The sequence below is a fragment of the Monodon monoceros genome, unplaced genomic scaffold (assembly GCF_005190385.1).
Source record: "Monodon monoceros isolate NGI ecotype Baffin Bay Population unplaced genomic scaffold, NGI_Narwhal_1 Super_Scaffold_4, whole genome shotgun sequence".
Taxonomy (NCBI): domain Eukaryota; kingdom Metazoa; phylum Chordata; class Mammalia; order Artiodactyla; family Monodontidae; genus Monodon; species Monodon monoceros.
Window position 1 is genome coordinate 40,727,327 of NW_021703781.1, and position 17,439 is coordinate 40,744,765.

The 17,439-nt window shown below is 33.6% G+C and overlaps 1 protein-coding gene and 1 pseudogene across 1 annotated transcript in view; one reads left to right on the forward strand and one right to left on the reverse strand.

Annotated features, from left to right (window-relative positions):
• PCDH15 (protocadherin related 15) overlaps nt 1-17,439 on the forward strand; it is a 1,088,571-nt gene that overhangs the window by 101,016 nt on the left and 970,116 nt on the right. The window lies entirely within an intron of this gene.
• On the reverse strand, nt 8,962-9,410 carry LOC114908709 (annotated as a pseudogene).

Genomic DNA, 17,439 nt, shown 5'->3' on the forward strand with positions numbered 1-17,439 from the left:
CAAAAGACAAATAAGGACATTACATAGTGATAAAGGGATCACTCCAACAAGAGGATGTAATATTTGAAATATTTATGCACCCAACATAAGATCATCTAAATATATAAATCAAATATTAACAGGCCTAAAGGGAGAAGTTGACAGAAATACAATAATAGTAGGCAAACCTAATATTCCAATTACATAAATGGATAGATCACCCAGAAATAAAATCAGTGAAGAAACATTGCCCTTAAATGACATATTTGAGCAGATTAATTTTATAGATATATACAGAACACTCCAAAAACAGCAGAATACAAATTATTTTCAAGTGCACATGGAACATTCTCCAGGATAGATCACATGCTAGGCCACAAAAATATTTCAGTAAATTTTAAAAAACTGAAATCATATCAAGTATCTTTTCTGACCACAAAGGTATAAAACTAGAAATCAATTTTAGGAAGTAAACTGGGAAAAAATCACAAACATGTGGATACTAAATAACATGCTCCTAAATCCATCAATGGGTCCATGAAGAAATCAAAGGGGAAATCAAAAAAGTACCTTGAAACAAATGAAAATGGAAACACAACTTTCCAAAATCAATGGGACATAGCAAATACAGTTCTAAGAGGGAAGTTTGTAGTGACACCTCTGAAGAGAATGAAAACACTAACTCAAAAAGATATATACACCCTATGTTCATTGCAGCATTACTTGCAGTAGCCAAGGTATGGAGGCAACCTAAGTGTCCATCAACAGATGAGTGGATAAAGAAAATATGTTGTGGGTGTATTTCACACACAATGAAATATTAGCCATAAAATGATGAAATCTTGCCATTTGCAAAACTAAGGATGGACCTAGATTGCATTGTGCTAAGTGAAATAAGTCAGAGAAATAAATATACCATATGGTTTCACTTATCTGTGGAATCTAAAAAAGAAAGCAGATGAACAAACTAAACAAAACAAAACCAGGCTCATAAATACTGAGAGCAAACTGGTGGTTGCCAGAGGGAAGCGGGGTTGGGGAGTTGGGCAAAATAGGTGAAGGTGGTTAAGAGGTATAAACTTCCAGTTATAAAATAAATAGGTCATGGGGATATAATGCACAGCATAGGAATATAGTCAATAATACTATAATAATTTTGTGTGTTGTAATAAATTTGTATGGTAATAAGTTTGATAGTAGCTTTTCATGGTGACCATTTCAAAATGTATATAAATATCAAATCAGTATAGTGTATACATGAAACTAATATGATATTGTGTTTCAATTATACTTCAATGACAAGACAAAATGAAAACCATAAAACTCTATTGCTTAATGTCAGGCAGCTATAATGAGAAAATCCCTCCCTGTGCTCAGAAATATTAAACAGAAGCTAGTAGAACTTGTGGATAAAGGTTACACACAAGTACTTCACAAATATTAAATATACTGTTTGATGCAGCAATATAAAAGTTACCTGTCTGGGAAAGTTGCACGCATATTTTGACATATCTTATTGGAATGCAGTATTTTACAATAATCTTGTGTATTTTATCTTTTTCTAAGAGAAAGGAAGAAAAAACACATTACTATTAAGGTAACAGGGTACTTCAGGCTTATAGAGAGAAATTATAGCCAATGTCCCCCTGAATAGTTCTCCACTTTCAACTGAAGTTAATGGAGGTTACTTTTTCTGCAGAGTGCTCTAACGTCAGCTCTTCTGCATATTAACATGCATTAGTTTTGTCATTCATTCATTCATTTGTATGTGCCATGTTGGCACAGTTTTGTTCTCCCAAGGAGTTTATTTGAATAAAATAAAAAGATATATCATAATTGCCTACTCACAAGGAGCTGGTGACTCTGATCGATTTCTGAAAGAATTAAAAGCTTCTCCTCTTCCTTATATTTCTATGGCCTTATTATGGTACCTGGGACATGAAGTTATTTGATTTATTATTATAGATGATATGAACATAGCAAGGAAGCATAGATTTTTCAACACCTGACACTTATATCTAAGAAAATATTTGTTGAATGGAATGAATAAATGTAGAACAAAATCAATGGTGCAATATATATTGAGTTACCTAAGTTCTATATGATGTGAGGCTAGGTGCAAAGGAAATGTAAAGATTAATCGAGCATCAACTATGCCTTTGAAATATAGTCAAAATTGGGAAGGGACTAAACTAAATATACAAATAACCATTTTATCAGAATATTAAAGACAAAATATTATATGGTTTTACATTTGAGTGGCATTGTATCTAGCAGAGAGAGTACCAAACAGATTTTGTTAAAAATGTGTCGCTTGAGATGTGTTTAAAGAATGAATATTATTTGTAAGTCAATATAGGGCAGGTGGGCCTGCTAAGAGAAAAATGTATTGTCCTCCTAGTAAAGTTCTGCTGCCTGACACTGATAAGGGTGGAGCTGCAATAGCTCCCCAGTGTTACTATTGGAGGATGAATCCAATGAGGGCTAGCACTATGACTGTCTTGTTCCCTATATTTCTAGACCACTGCATAATACTTGGCATGTGCCAGGCCCTCAGGGAATATTTGTTTAATGATGAAATGGATAAAATGTTGGGAAATTTATAACAGCAATTCAAAAAGTGTAGTTGGAAGGATCCAAATATAGAATCATATATGTGAAAAACAGTGAGCAATAGGCATAACATAATTATGTTCTCAAGTATATAATGCGATTATATAGAAGGAGAGCTTTCAGTGTAGATCTCCTGGGAATTGAGCCTTTTCAAGTGGCTCAGAGTATAGAGAAAGGGGAGGTAGGCATTCCTATGGATTGATATAAAATGGAAAATATAATTATTTAGTAGGTTTTTGGTGTGAATTGCTAGACTGAAATAAATCAGTTCGTTTTTGAAATACTGGAATGCAAATGGAGTCACAATTTGGAAGACTTTGAATGTCAATATATAGGTAAAGTTTTCTGGAGTGTACTGTAAATCGTTCAAAGGAGAATAACACATTGAAATATGCATATATTTCAGATTAGAAAAGTTTAAGACAAGTTAGGTAAAAATTAAGGACACCAGAAAGTAAGAATACAGTGTTTCTGGTAACTATGCAGCCGTGGTGGATCCCCACAGTTGCTCTGGGGAGATTGTCAAATACTTCTGGACATTGCCACCTTGTTTAGGGGACAAGATTTCCTTTCATGTCTCCAGCTCCATGTAAGGTACTGAAGTCCTACACTGATCATGGGTACTTTTAAGTATCATAGCTGATGGATCATAGGTTGTCCACATGGATTAGTTACCGGAACATCTATATTCTGAGTCTCTTTCATTCTTATCTCTGGTCTTCCAATCAGTCATTCTTACCCTTTGTTGTTTGATATACCTTATCTCTTTATGCTTTTCTAACTCATTCAATATCATCTTTTACCTCCTCTTTTTCTGCCCCCCCCCAACCCCCATGCTATTATTCTTCGGTAGCAGAGCAACTGGCTCCGTATGCAACCATCCAAATATTCTTTGACCTGAAGGCAAGAGGTTTCTTTATTTATTTTTCCTTTTCATGTAACCAGAAGAAGATACCCTTAAGGGATTGGTGAGAGAGCAGAGAAGTGAAATAGTCAGAAAACAGATTAATGCTTCCAGATATAATCCTACAAGTCATCTATGAAAAAGCATAGGTGACTGCAAGATATAAATCCTGTAGATATATTAAGGTAAGAGTTTAATGAAGAAAGAGAAGGAATTTGGGAGGAATATATATTGGCTTACATGTGAAATTGTATTCCTCTTTCCCCCCAGAAAAAGAGAAGAGAAAAAAACTCTGCTTCCCCCAGAAATGTTCTGAAAACTCTGCCAGAGCAACACATAGGATATTTCAGATCACCAGCAAAGAAGTTAGAGAAGGAGAATGCAATACAAAACAAACAGAAACACAAAACAACTTACTTTTAGCTTGTACATATAGACCAACCACAAATTTAACTTTCATACAAATTAAATATGGCTTCTAGTAGTCTTCAGGGATCAAACTGCAATTAGTAAATTCATACTGAAACACTAGGAGGTAGGCTGCACCTTGATTTGTACAATTATAACAAACCATAGTTGGCTTCTACTCTGGCACTGTCTTGACTTAGCGCTTCATTTTCTCATCTAGCTACTGTTTATGCATGAATTACCTGAGAGACATGGCTTTGAATGACTTAATTTAATAAAATTAAGTCTTTGACTTTTTTTGGTCAAAACAACTACCATTAGCAATAATGCATTTTGAATTACTATGTGGGAGTGTGCCCTAGTGTTACATGACTAAAAAGCATGCCTCAGTACATAAATAAATAAATAATCTTGCTCTTACTCTGTGTATACAAAATAAATCTGTTGAAATAAAATGTGTATCACTAACTCTTCCTCTCTGTTATGCAGTTTCTCAGTATTGATGGCAGTGATCTCACTGTGGCCTATATGATAGTCTGTTCTCCAACAACAACTTTATTATTAATTTTTCTTAAGCACCATTTTCAGTTCCCATTCCTACCAAGACTTTTCATTCACTAGCTTCTATTTCGTACTTCTCTAATTTTTCAAGACCCTCCCCAAGCAGACCACTCTATGTTTACAGTATAATTTTCTCCTGCTTTGTGGAGCCAATGTTGTCACCATCTCACAAACTCAGTATGCTCATTTCTTCCTGGAGAGATTTATAAGCTTATTTTCCTTTGCTCTGAATTCCCAAGAGCCTTACCTTCATGTTTATGAATCTTACCACTTTTTAATACCTAGCTCAATTCTTATCTCAAATACTCAAAGGGAGCTTTGGCTTACCACACTGTCTATAATAACTTTCTCTTCTGTCTCCAAATAAGCGAACTGTAGAGGAAGGGCCAAATTTAAAATAATGACTGGTCATACAGTGTGTACTGTTATTTTGGGTGTATTAGTTTAGCTTGTTCATTGGATGTGACAGTCTTGGGTAAGGACCAAGATTTATAAATTTTGCTTTCTATTTAGGGCCTGGGGAATGAGTGCTCACTATCTACTCAGTTCCTGTGTGGAACATGCTTATAATTTAAAAGGGTAGAATATGGTTTCCTGTAAGAGTTATCTTCTTCTGAATTCCAACAGAAGCAAAATTATTTTGGAACAACCCCAAATTAATCCAATTTGTTTATATTCTCAGACAATATGACAGATCTTTAGACAAAGAGTTTTGTTTAATCAAAACACCAGGCTCAAATGAACAGTAACAAAATCCATGTTGCTATTCTGTTTAGAATAGATTTGCCTGCTGTCATTCCCAAACATCCGTGATTAGGAACACTGAAAGACAAATAAAATGCAGGACATTTAACAAAATTGTAATGGGGTTAATGTCAGAAAGCATCAACATTCTATTTCTCCTGTTGCTTTTGCAAGTAGGGTGTTGAACACAGCCAAAGCAATTTTAGTTGCATTTAGAGTTAGAACCATTTAGATTACTCTTATATTTTGCTAAATGTTAGCTCTAGTCACAAAACTACACGGAAACTTCCTTGAAAGAAGGAAGTGGATGTATTTTTTTTGTTGTTGTTACCAAAACTTTTGGCACTGTTCCTGATAAGTATTAAGATTTTCAGTATAGATTGATGGTGACTGCTTGCTTCACTATCTTTCTGTTAGGTTCAAAACAGTGAGAACATATAAAGTTTTACTTAAGATATTAACAAGTTAAATAGAAATACCTTTAATCATATTGGTTTCTATAGGACGGTAGACTTAGTGTTAGGGTTAAACATTAGTAGAACAAAACATTTAAAAATATACATTTGTTAACATCCAGCACAAATATTTAAAACTAGGTTTAACACTGTGAAAATAATGTTTATGTAGTAATCATTAGATTACTAATTAATATGATCAGGTAATCTACTGGCATTTGTTCTCTATGTGTTATTTTGAATTTCTTATTTCAAATTCATAATGTAAAGAACATGGTCATTGTTTCACAACATTGATCCAGTCTATGAAGATACAAATAGAGTAGAAGTAGAATGGGGAGAAAAAATTCATATAAATAAGATGATACAGAGAATTATATTTAATTTTCCTTTACACAACATGAAATTAAAATGAAACTATGTGTTGAGCTTTTGAAATATTTTTCCTTAAGATATTATTGTCTAAGGGAGGTTTTTTTTAGTCTTTAAGAGTAGCGTTGTTCTTAAATATTATGTGTATGTAAGTGTGCATATAAATGTTTAAACCGTAATTTTCAAGGGTATATAATATGATTTGACTCTTTTTCTATGGAAAAAAAATAAGAAAAATGGTGTGCTAATTCCTCTTATTCTTTCTTTCCTCCTAAACTTTTTTTTTTCATTTATATTATTCAGCTGCTTCTCAAATCTCTGCACTGGAAAGTTTCACTCTTTCTTAGATATTTAAAAATAAGAGAAGGAAGAAAAGTTGGTACTGCATTTCCAATTCAACCTCATTAGAACCACTAAGAGAGTGTACTCACCATTTTCATCCTTGTGGATGCCCTTCTGTTTCCTTTATACATGGACACAGCTCGGACGTGTATAATATTCTTCAGTTATGTATTAGACGCATATTGCTGCCATAACAAATTACAGCCAATATAGTGGCTTTAAAGAGTAATATTTATTATGTTGCAGTTCTGTAAGTCAGATACTACTCAGTGTTGTTCTCATGGGGCTAAAAATCAAGATGTTGACAGGAAAGTTTGTATTTTTCATTTCCTTGTTCCTCCTGGTGTTGGCAGAATTTAGTTCTCTAAGACTAAAGGACTAAGGTTTCTGGTTTCCTTGATGGCTCTCAGCTTGGGGTCCACTTACCTCCTAGAGGCCTGTCTCTACTTTTTGTACATTTCCCCCAACATCTCAGAATTGGCAATGGGGCATTAAATGCTTCTCCTGCTGGCATCTCTCTGACTCATTCTTCTTGCCTTCTTTCATTTTTAAGGGCTCATTAGATCTTGCTCACACAGTTAATCCAAAATAATCTCCCCATATCATAATCCTTAATTTAATCCTGTCTACAAAGTCCTTTTTGCCATGTAAGGTAGAATATTCATAGTTTCTGGGGATTAGGGCATGGACATCATTGAGGGGCCATTATTTTCGTTCCCAAAGGTTATATTTTCTATTCTACAAAACTTGGGGACATTGTTCCAATGTTTCATATTATTGAATATTGCTGTAGCGATCTTGAGAACAGCTTGATTTTCTTACTCTTGAAAGGTCTGTTTTTTCAATCAGGATTCTCATAGAATTATTTCTTCATATTTTAGTTTTCCTAAATTTGAAATTATGATCATATTTTAGCTATTTTCCATAAAATTCTATCTGTCTATTGACCCATCTATTATCTAAGTTTTGGACATTGTATGAAATTTTCCAACATTTCAGGAAAATTTTTTATTATATATTTGGATATCTTTTGTATTTCATTTGTTGAATTTTCTAACTTCAGATCACCATTATTTTTATTTTGTATTATTATTGTCCTCAGATCTTACCTTCTAACTCATCTCTGCATATTACTTTTGTATTTAATGTGATTATGAAAATCCTTTGTTTAGTTCAATAAGTTATATTTCTATCCTGACCATTCTATTCGCAATTATTTTATGGTGCTGTTTTGGTCAATTTGTACCCTTTCTCTGTAATCATAATTTATACTCACTTCTGTTGCTCTATCTTTTCTTCTTTAAGCTTTAATTTAGTGAATTCATTGTTTTGTTAAGTTTTATAGTACAAAGTACTGGAAGGAATTTTTCTTTTAATTTTTCATTATGTCTTCAAGTTTTAAATGGACTATTTTAATATATTTTCATGAGTGTTATTTGTTTACATATTTAATATATTTGCATGATGCCATTTATTTTTTCTTGCTATGTTACTTTTGGGTAATTCTGTCTACAACTGTTTCTTCTAAAATACTGTGAGTGAATTCTCCATTACTCCTTTCTTATCATTACATACTTAAAGTCTGAAGGTTGGGTTTTGTGTTCTGTGCACTTTTATGTAAATTTGACATTTCCTGGTATGAGTATGACCAATACACCGAGCCCTTTGCTTTTGTTTTCTTTTTCAGTAGTTCAGTTAGAAGTCACTTCACTCTAATTAAAGATTTAGTTTGGTTTCCTCAATCATTTAAAAGTGCTGTAACGTATCCCTCATTAAACTTGTTCTGGGTGGTGCAGTTTCTCTTTGTTTTTTCACTAGTCTGTCTGCAGTTGCCACTGTTACTTTCTCCTCCATCTCCCTCAGACCCTCCCAATCAGAGAGGGAAAGGCCATGGTATTCCATTACTACCATGTCTCTTCAAATATGGGAGTCTTAGTTTCTCAGGATTTGCCTAAATCACAGCTTGGGAGAGGTGGACCGAGGGTTGAGAACTCTTCTAAAAACGTCAGCTTCTTCTGATCACCTTCATTTCAAGTTTAGAAGAGGGAGATTCTTAGAACTGGAATCACTTTTTCACGTTTACCTAGAGATCAGCAGTCCTTACAGATTCATCTAAAGACTCAGGTCTTTTCCTACATCTTTAAACTATTCTCTGCTTGTGTCTACTCATTTCTCATTTGCTTCAGTCTCTTCTTCAGAATCATAATTATCATCCATTAAGCTCAATACCTCTGATCTTATTCCTCATCATTTGTCTTTTTTTTTTTTTCTTTTTCTATATTCTGGAAGAACTTTGTTCCAATCTAATGTAATTCAGTTTTCTATTTTGTGATGATTTTTTGGACGTGAAGCTGATCTATATTATAATTTTCCCTTTATTATTTTTAGTTCTCTTATTTTATTTCATTAGCTCATCCATTTCTCTTTTCACTCTTTTTGACTCAGTCAGCTCACCTTTTATCTTTGTTTTCTTATTTTATTTTATTTTATTATTTATTTATTTTTTCTCATGTGTCAGTACTTTTAATGTTGTGCATGTCAAATTATCGTAAGACACGACTATAAACAAGATGCAGCCCCTCTATTTCCATGAACAGAACACTGCATTACAGTAAACCGAGCTTATATTCAACCATCAAATGTGGTTCTCCCATTAGTTCACTTTGTGATGGGTCATTAAGAATATCTTCAAATCCAATAGTCTCATCATTACCCCTCAAAATATCCAATGAAAGGTTTGAGCTTGGAAGAAATGGAAGGTGCTGAACCTGCTGCACTGCCTTGAATTCCATTTGTAGTTTTAATGGAGCAAATAGACCCTGGATGTTTCTCAGTGTGGAAAAGTTCATTTTATCTTGGTTGAGCTGGAAATTTTTTTCTGAAAATTAAAGAGGATGACTGGGCAAAAGTTCATTTTTCACATAAGAAAAACCTTTTCGAAGAAGATCATGACTTTCAAAAGTTCCACTTGCTGAAAGTTCAGTAACTGGAATACTGTCCTTTAGCTGAGATCCAAGTTCTCTGGCATTCATCTTCAACTCGCTCTGCGAACTTGTTATTTTAAATGTTTCCTTGTTTATAAACTTCCTGCATTTTTTTCAAATGGGAGAAAATTAGGTTTAAAATGTGCTTCTTTAATATATATGTATTTTATATAACATATAAAATAGTATTTACACATAAATAATAAAATAATATATATCATATTTAGATATTTGTAATAATATTTATTTTTAGATTATAATCTTTTTTCAGAATTGTTTATATGATTGTTTATTTCTTGTTTATACATTTTATCTTGGAAAAAATAGCTGTTTATCAATGTAGATGTGTTCCTAACAGGAGTTTTGGAAATTTCTTATTAAATAGCCTTACTATCACCTCTGCCACTCCTTCTCCAGATTTCTACTTCAGGTGCTAGGTGAGATTGTTCCTAGACTTCTCATTGGTGACACAATCTCCTTCATAAGGGAGAAACTCTGTTGTGCTCAGGGGAATCCTTATTCCCTTGCTGGCTTTCATATAGCCACATAATTTCAGGCTTCCATTACCAGTTTCTTTTAATGCTGGTAATTCAAAATAAAGAAGGACATTTTAAATGATGTGCTCTAAGTATGTCCCATGGCTCATTCTTTTTAAAATCCCTAGCTCTACCTCAATCATGGAGTGTTATCAGGGTTCATTTTCAGGAAAGTTTATATTTATTCTGAGATATTGCAGTGCTTCCTCAGTTGAGGAATGTGTCTTTACACAGATAACTGTGCCTGATTTACTTCTATCCTATCTGTATGCTATTTCACATGACATCTTTATAATACCTGAGATGTGGATGATGTTCTTTTCTCAGTTTCAGTGATGATATAGGTATTTTCATCTTTTCATATTCCTGTTGTGATTTCTGAAAAGGTGTCTCTTCTAAATTTGTTATCTTAGCTGACAGTTACAACCATTTATTTTTGTTGGATCTAATTTTTTAGAAATTAAATGTGGGATCAGTTTTTATTTGACAAAAGAAAAAGATTAAACTCAGAACTAATATTTTATTTTATTTATTTATTTTTGTGGTACGCGGGCCTCTCACTGTTGTGGCCTCTCCTGTTGCAGAGCACAGGCTCCGGATGCACAGGCCCAGCGGCCATGGCTCATGGGCCCAGCCACTCCACAGCATGTGGGATCCTCCCGGACTGGGGCACGAACCCACGTCCCCTGCATCGGCAGGTGGACTCCCAACCACTGCGCCACCAGGGAAGCCCCAGAACTAATATTTTAATCAAATATTTTAAACCTTGAAAGAGAGGCTTCTCTGTGGAAATTCAATCTTAATCAATCACAAGAATGAAAAATAACAGAACAAAATATTATTATAAATTGGTAGGTTTCTAATGTGAAATTAAAATTTTTATACATATTACAAAGTAATTTTTAAACTTTTATCCTATTACAGACTGAAAATTTTTGGAAAAGACTTAAAAATCTATTCAACAGATATTCTTAAAAGCTTCTTCTATGGGTCAGATGCATTTCTACAAGAGGATCAAGACTGCAAGGTCTCTGGTATCAATATACATGCTAATGGAGGAGGCTAGTCAATAACCAGATAGTGCTAAGTGCTATCATATGTGAAGTAAAATGGAGTGGTGGATAGGAAGTGACTGTTAGAGTACACAATACTGGGCATATGATCAAAGAAGATCTCTGTAAGAAAATTATATTTGAGTCAATACCTTAATTATAAGAGGGGGGTGAAGACAGACAGCAGTGCAAAAGGCTGGTGTGGATGGGTTGTGGATGTAGGGATATAGCAAAATTCTGAATTAGAGGAAGATAACACATGTACTATTCAAATTTAGCACTGAGCCTTTAAGAAAAGAAAAAAAGAAAGTAAAAATAAGAATAATAAAGAAGCCTATATAGTGGTTAAGGTAGAAAAAGTGGAACCTGGCATAAACTGCTTTTTCTTCTCCTTTCTTCTCATTCTTGATTTAATATCAGAGGATTTTCATGTCTGTGGAATTCCTTTCTTGAGGTAGCTATGGTTTCCTACAGATGAGAGTTCAGTAATCCCCACTCCCAGCCTTGAAATATAATGATAGTGTTAACTCCCTTCCAAATCTCCTACCTTGAAAAACTGCAGATTTCATCACACACAGTGGATGGATGTGCCACTGAGCTGTGGGGTCCTATTCCCACAGCTGTCCCTCAGAATAGGAATTCCTTGGTAACCCATCCACTATCAGCTTCTTATATCAGAAGGAGACAATTCTGGCTTACTGTTTTTCCTCCAAGTCTTAGTGAGACTCACCACAGCCAGTTGGTTAACATAAACAAGCTAGTCATTCTTGACCCTCCTTGACCAGCACAAAGTATTTTCTCATCCATTTGTATTCAAATCATTACATTCTAAATCAAAACGATAACTACGAGCTTACTTCTCTTATGATGATTATGTACTTCAAATAAATCTGCTGTGAATCATTTACAGAATATCTATAGAAAAAATCAGCTTTGGAAAAACTGGCCACTTTTTATTATGTAATGATTGATCAAATGTAAAACAATACTACCTATACACAGAAGCATATGGGTATACATTCATAGTTATTTTTTGCTATTTTAAAAAAGTAAATATATATATATGATATGTATATGTGTATGGGTGTATAAATAACTAGCTTAGGGGCCATAGATAATCAGATAATAAGTTCGGAATAAATACTGGGTTATTTGATATCTAGTCTAATGTTCAGAATATTTTATCTGGATTATTTGTGTGTTGTTGTGTAGTCACATTATAATTAATTTAATATCTATGAGTTTTAATTTTTAAAATTTCAGGCAGGCTAAATAATAGGGAAACAAACTTCTGAAGTTCACATTTATTAACTGTCTCAGAAAATCAATATGATTTTATAAGATAATCACTATGATAAGAACAAGGATCTTAAGTTTAAGATAACAGATAATTAGCTTAATGCTAAATAACTATCAGATATTGAACTAAAACAGTGAAATCACAAAACAAATGGTTAGGACAAACACTTATAATTCATGAGAGTCAGGAATAAAGATGAAACCACCACAAGTCCTCCAGACGTTTTCCATGAGTGAAAACTTTAGCTTGTAGTCTTTAACGTCAGATTCATGGCCTCAAATACCCTTTTGTAAAGGCATTTTTCTATGGTTTTCAAAGACATTTATGATTAATTTTTAAAATTAAGAGATTAGCAATTGACCTACTTACATAAACGTGAAGAGATAGGATCTAATTTTCTTCTTTCTAGTTTTCATCTTTCTACTTGGAAGGGACAATTCTTAACAGCCAGCTTGAATTTCACCTTCCAGTTCTATGGGGAATAACATTATCTCCTCTGATTCTGTGAAGGTGAGAAAAGTCTAACCAATTATTTCTCTCCAGTGGTGAAAGGTGAATTTTCGGAAAATATCGGAAAATCAGATATCCGATCCATGAGACCAAAATTCTGTTGGGTACATATTCAATTAAAAAAAGAAAGAAAGAAAAAAACCTACTTGCTCTAACTTTAGTTCCTGTGTAGATTAATACAGATAATTAAGCAGCCTTTAATTCTTCATATGCAAAGTGAATTTTACACAATCCACTTAAAGTAATAGACAATAATATTTCAGTAAACTCATTAACAATGTTTTTGCTGTTTAAGTTTATTGTTTGTAGTTTATAGCTACAAAATATAATTTGAAAAGCACATGGGAAGTTAGAATTAAACATTGGCTCATAGATTTTCTGAGAACAGAGTCTTTTATGGTTGGGTGTAGAGCGGGTCATGGGAGTTTGTATTCTTTTCAGAGTCAGGGCTTGAGGAGAGACTGAGGAGATAGAGACTGCCACGCATCTTCCATAGGCTGGTCAGGGGTGAGACGAGGACTGGACCACAGGCTCAGAGTTCACATACTCTAGCACCTGAAAGTGGGTTAAGTTTCTGTATCACAGAGTGAGAGAACATACCCTGTCCAAGCCAACACTCTTGGCATCCCTGGAGGAAATTCTACATTCTAAATGATCCACTATACCTTTCAGGCATTTTTTTTTTTCATAGTAAGTATAATGATGTAGAAACAAGAAATAATTATTAAAAGAATGAATATGACCATTATATTCATTCCTTACCTTCATTAATATGTATATTATGTCATGCACTGTGACCAAATAATTATAAAAATACATTGGATATAAAAACACTAGGTACCACCTTTGTGCATTAGTTTCATGATTTTCTCTTCTGTTTTGTTTTTATTGCCATACATGTGCATACAATGTATTAAAAAATTTCTCTGTGGTGTCCCTGCTCAACCAAAGTTTATGTAATGCCTTTGACTCTTTGCATAATTATTCATGCCTCATTAATTGAATATGCATTTATTGAGCATCTACTCTTTTCCAAATAGTCTGTGAGATAAAAAGAATGCAAAAGCAAATGCAATCTTTCTCCTGGATTTTGTCTCAAGGAGCTCAGAAAGTAGAAGGGAAAATGGACCATTAACAGCTAACTCTGTCATAAAATGATGCATGGTATAGTAGTAATAATGAACATGTTGGAGGGAGCAGTGAGCTTTATTTGGGTTACAAGAGAAGTCTTTACAGAGTGCATAATATGAACTGGGCCTTTAATCAAAAGGAATTCAAAAGATAGAAAAGAGCCAGAAGGACATTCCAGAAAAATGGATCACTAAGGAAAGACAGGACAGTGTATATCCAGCAAGTTTTTATTGGATGGCGGAGTGTTGGTTTGGGGAATAGCATGAAGTATAGTCTAATTTTAAAATGGAATGCTAATAGTGTGCAGGAATAATGCTATAAGCACTTAATTATTTTTCTTACGTATCAACTAGGCATGCCCATGTTTACCATGAATTTTGAAAGTTAGGTTTCAATCAAGACCTTCTGCCTTAAAGCAAAAATTCTTCTGGATAGTATGTCTTGATCATTATATTAAGATTTCCCTTGTTACAATTAATTTATAATCTCTAATTGATGGTATCTATATTCTGTGTAAAGATATGTAAAGACATTTCTTTTTTCAAGAAACTGGAATTAAGGCTTTGTGACTAAAGAAAAGAAAATGTATCCTCTTAGTTCTTGTCTCCAATGCAACTATTATTTTCAATCAGATTCTTTGTTCATACTCCTCTTTCCAATATCCTTTTCATTATTGTGGGTTTAATTTAGACTCTAAAAGTTAGATCATTATATATAGTACTAAATTTAATTTACATGTATATACACTAGTAAATATGAACATTTCTTTGAAAAGTATGTTTATCAAAGTGACATAGTACAGGTTTTATAAAATATAATTTTTAGTTTTCTGTAGTCTTCTGTAAAAAGCTTTCTTTGGAAACTGTTTCATTCTAAAAATAAAATGTAAATGCGCCATTTTATTTATTCTACTTGACTTTACATTCTTGTCAACTTCTAAACGTTGCAGACAGGAATTGACCTACTCAGTCCTTATCTTCAATGCCCACTTGAGTTTACACCTAAATATAAATGTCTTCATAATGGTTGGTGTATAATGAGTAGTCAATGAATATTTGCTTGGTAAATAATAGATTATGATGGAAAGAAAAAAATATCCCAAAGTAATATAAGAAGATTGCTATACATTTCTCAAGTTCTTAAATCAAGTTCTTAAATCTGTTACAGTATCTGCAATTGGTAACTTTAACAGTGTCAATGGCAAGGAATGTACTACTACCTCTCTACTTCATGAAGCAGCATTTCAACTGTTAGAAAAACTGTAGAAATGCTTTTTCATTCAGCAAAAATAAATCTCTCTGTCTCTCTCTGACACACAGAAACATACACACACATACACACAGACACACACACACAAGCAAAACAAAACAAAAACCCCAGATCATTTTTATGCATTACAATCCTTCATTGTTGGTCACTGGGTAAGTCCCTTGCTTCCCCATAAAGTACTTTAAGAAAAAGTCTAATTCTTTCTGTGGACACATATTTCCTGAATTTGACACCAAGTCCTAAAGTAGCCCTTTTAATGCCAGTCTGACTCTTACCTACAAATCTGAAAGACTGACTTTTGATGAGATCTTTGAAACAACCAATTTTTATACCAACCATTCCTGACAGCTACCCTGTTTCTAGTTTTATGAGATAATGACTTCTTTATATTTTGCACTAATTTTGTCAACTGATTCTCTTACTTTTCACCTGGATTATTCTAGCTAATATAACATCTATCAAATCAAATTTGTTTAGATCTTGAGTTTATACACAGAGTTATAAAATGTATATCAGTGTATTTCTGGACAAATCTTTAAACATTTTTTTTCCTGATATGGAAGATTATGATAAATGTACCCATTCAGAATCCAGTGTCCATATGAAATACTAGCCTAAAAAATAGAGATAGACTTCAAACCCAAGTCTCTCTGCCTTTAACCTCTGTAGATGGCAAATATAAACAATTCTTATCACCTCATCAGTTTGTTTAAAATGCAGGACCTCCACTAGACAAGGCCCTAATGTGCCTACTTTGAGTCATTTTATGTGGCTGAAAAAAAAGTCTGCATTTCTTTTAAAGGTATGGTATATGTTAGGGTTTCCTCTAATTTTCACTGGCCTTATCCTAAATTATATTTATTCAGTGTATTTTTGCATTATCTTGGAAGTTTAAATTTATAATTTACCTTTTGTTCTAATGGTCAGTTTCTATACACATGTATATAGTTCTGTCTCTTCAACTTGTGCAAACACTACAATTCTAATCCACCCATTTGATTTGCTTCCTTTACTTCTAATAGAGTTATTCTATCCCTGTGAAGAAAAAGAGCAGGACATTTTTTTTTTATGCTGCCTATGGCAATTAGTGATTTATTTCAAACATTGTTTATAAAAAAAAGGAAAACAGAACTCTCTAAGTTTCTAACATGATGGTTTATTTTAAAATATAAAATTGAGAACTATAGTGTTTCTGGGTTAGTTGATTGATCTTTTTTCCTTAAAGATTTTCTTCAAATGATTTTTTAATGTCTTTTCTGTTTTTTTTCTGAGCTCAAAGTTCAACTTGTGTCTCTTAAGTCATTACTTGATTGCTAAGCCCTATATTACTCAGGTGTCCTTTGTGCCTCATTTTAATCTTTGGAATGTTTTGAATTCTGGGGTTATTCCTGAAGATACCCCTCAACACAGTGGTGAAACTAGAAATCTCTAAGAGAAAGTGAAACAGAAGGGTGATTTGAGGAACCCAAAATCCTGCTCTCTGTTATCAGTCCTGAACCCTCTTGTACCATTTGCAAACCTGCACATGGTGAGAATGACTGCTCTGTGGTTCTCCTTGGTAATTAAATACAGCATTGCAACGTATAAAGAGGCAGATGTTGACACCCACCTGCCGGTTTGTACCAGCTGACTGCGTATTCACTTTATATTTTTGGAAGGAAGCTTAATTCCTCTGTGACGAAAACACTGCAAAATTGTAACCAGCTTATCAGCCTAATTTCTGTAAGACAACATATTTTCAACTCGCGGTCCCTCAATATTTCTAGTAGAATAGTTGAACAAAAAAATAAAATTATACTTTGATGCAGACTTTTATTCACTTGTTTGGAATCTTACATGTAACTCAGTTATCATCTTCGGGTTCTAGGATTAAGAAAATTCACTTTTGTTTAAAGTGTTAATCATTACTGGCAGTCTTTCTTACCAGGAGCCAAGTTCTTTTAGACCTTGGGGCAATAGCTGTTTCAGCTGTTGTTGTTCTTTAGCTAGTCTCTCATCTTTCCTCAGCCACATTCCCTTAACCCCCATTGTCTTCAAAGAGGTGGCAAGAATAAAGAGAGGGAAAAGCTTGTGCAGCACTTATCTGAATTACAAGTACACAAAAACAATGGGCAACAAGAATACAAGAAAGGCAATTACCATTTATGACTGAATGATGCCCTATAAGAGTGCTTTCTAGTAATTAGGGTTTTTTCCTTAATATTCTTTAACAAAGTTTTCTCCATCTCTCCAGTATTTCCTCTATTGTTTTTATCTCTATCTACTCCACTTCATCCCAG